The sequence below is a fragment of the Dasypus novemcinctus genome, chromosome 2, assembly GCF_030445035.2.
Source record: "Dasypus novemcinctus isolate mDasNov1 chromosome 2, mDasNov1.1.hap2, whole genome shotgun sequence".
In the NCBI taxonomy this organism is placed as follows: Eukaryota; Metazoa; Chordata; class Mammalia; order Cingulata; family Dasypodidae; genus Dasypus; species Dasypus novemcinctus.
The window spans coordinates 77,363,565-77,366,301 of NC_080674.1; the positions used below are offsets into that span (position 1 = coordinate 77,363,565).

The 2,737-nt window shown below is 39.6% G+C and overlaps 1 non-coding gene across 1 annotated transcript; it reads left to right on the forward strand.

Moving 5' to 3' along the window:
• Positions 1 to 2,308: 2,308 nt before the first annotated feature.
• On the forward strand, positions 2,309 to 2,383 carry TRNAA-UGC (transfer RNA alanine (anticodon UGC)). Its single transcript has one exon. It is a non-coding gene; the product is annotated as a tRNA-Ala (tRNA).
• Positions 2,384 to 2,737: the final 354 nt, after the last annotated feature.

Sequence of the window (2,737 nt, forward strand, 5' to 3'; positions counted from 1 at the left end):
TTGAGACACCCATGATTTCTGTCCTTCCCTGGCATTAATAAACCTGCTTTCTCTCCTGATTATCCTGGTGTGAACTCCAATTCATCTGCTCCAGGCAAGAACCCAGAGGGACCCCTGCATTGCCACTGCAGGTGTTTGACTTGAGACCCCTTACCTAACTCAAACAGAAGTCATACAGTTGAGGAAACTAAAACCCAAAACTGTGAGGAAACTTTCCATGGCCACACAGGGGGTTGACTTAAACTCATGTTTCCTAACTTCAGTTCAATTCTCTTTCCAACACCACACTGCCTTCTCAACTGAAAAGAAAGCTAAGAAACGTATGCTGTCACTAGAAATCATCAATCGAAATTGACCAGGCTATTCAAGGTCATCTCTATACACCCATCCAAGGACACAGAGACACCCAAGCCATGCTTGACTGAGAGAATGAACAAGTGAATGAAGGAATAAGTTTTCAAATTAGTTTAATTTGGAGGAAAGTAAGACATTTTAAAACCACTTCTCACTAGCAAATAAAGTTATAATTGTATATATGACCACTCATTTATTTTCAGCGATATCCACTCCACCCTATGAAATACGCAGCTCTAGCCTACCAGTTAGGTTGATGCACAGCACACTGACTGTGGATTACTCAATCTTCTGAAGGACACAAATGTGTTTTGTTACCCTAATGTGCCCTTTTGATTTTAAAACACTGCAGGCTCCTTTAAATTCCCCCCAGCTCAAGTTTCAAGTCATCAAAACTCATGATTTGTTCTGATTCCAAGAGATAAGAAGCAGGTGACCTGAGCCACTGGTGCTGGGAACTGCTTCTGCCCAGGAGGTGCTGTCTCTTCTGTCTGCAGTTGACACCCCTGGACAGACATGAACCCATCTGTTCAGAAAAGCCATTCTTCTCTTTCTCCAGCTAAGCATTGCATCTCTTTGGGAAATTATTCTCCACTGTGAGCAGTGACAATGCTGTGCCTTAGAGTCATAAATGAGAGCCACTTGACCATTTTAGAAAATTCGTTATCGTTATTGCTTCATTTTGAAAAGCGTTTCCTTCCTGAACATTTATATCACCCAGCTCCTGAGGACATGAACAGTCACAGAGACTCCTCGTGGCCCCCGTATCTGTTTCTCTATTATTTTCTAGCAATAGGCTTCCTATTTTCAGCTAGATATACGACCACAGAATAAACACCACATTTCCCAGCCTCCCTTGTGACAGAAGTAGTCATGTGCCTAAGTTCTAGCCAAGGGGATGGAAGTAGCAGTGTTGTGTACAACTTTCAGAAAGGTCAGACTGTCTGGAATGTGGACATGATGGCTGGATCTTGAGCAACCATTTTGGACCACATGGAGTGGAAGGTAAATGAGGATGGCAGAGCAAGGGGATAGAAGAAGCTCTGTTTCCTAATGATAATGGATCTGCCACACCAGCTCAGGAACTGCTTACCTCTAGACTACATTTAGGAGATAGAGAAATAAACTCCGTTTTGTTTATACCACAGTATTTGTGGTTTTCTATCATTTGTAGCTAAGTCTAATGCTAACGAATGCAACAAAAAAGTCAGGAGACTGAAAGCCATTTTTGGTAACTTGGTAGTTAATTATGCTTTATTAATGATTGATGGGTAAACCATTTTTCACCATTTCCAATGAGAAAGTCTCACTTCTATGCTATGGATATGTGAAAATTGAGTTCACAGTTTTTTAATAAAGACTTTTTCAAATTTTTTGCAGTAATACATGACGAAACTGTACATTTTTCATATTCTTTATAACAAAGACTCCACCCAACTAAAATGATTTGGATGATGAACCACAGCAGAGAGTTTTTTGTTTGGTTGTTGTCATTGTTCTTTAACTTTTTTATTTGGTAGCATATATACAGCTCAAAATTTCCCATTTTAACCACTTTTGAGTAAATTTAATGATATTGAGCACATTGACAATATGGGGTTACCATCACCAGCATCCATTACCCAAACTTTTTCATTACCTGAAACAAAGTCTGCGTGTTTGTTGTTTTTTAAATTTTGTTTTGTTTTAACATGCTCCAGGAGTGATGGAGGAATGCTATTTCTACATCTGTGAGCTTTAAGTTGTCACAGACTCATCATCTCTTAGGCTTATTGTGAGTACATTAACCATACCCAGACCTAATCCTAGAATTTTCATTTGGTAATTTGGAGAGGAAAGGATAGATCATTGTAAGATTCATCTGGTCATCATTAAATAATGCTAATTCCACATTCTGAAGTGGTTGACCTAAGTAGATTTCTTTCCATTTTAAAGTAAAAGGTTTTGAAGTAGTGGAGCAGATGTAGCTCAGTGGTTGAGCACCTGCCTTGCATGTATGAGGTCCTGGGTTCAATCCCCAGTACCTCCTTTAAAAAAAGGGAGTGGGGGGGTTTGAAGTATATTCCATTTGCCCCAACCTGTTTCTGAAGTTACCAGTGGCAATTATATTGATGAATTATTAAAGCTAATAGAAACTCATAATATGATAATTGCACAGTTTTAGATTATTTATGAACCCCCAAAAAGGTAAAGATTATGTTTAAACTGGTCTGTTCCTCTGGCCATGATACCCTTCTTACCCCTCTTTAGGGGTAAGAAGCAGGATTCAATTTGAGAGTGTGGTGTGTGGTAGGGATACATTGGGAAATGTGGAAGAGAGGACCTTCAGCTCGCAGTTCAGAGCACAATAGAAATATCTTGTATCCATGCACAGCACTGTACC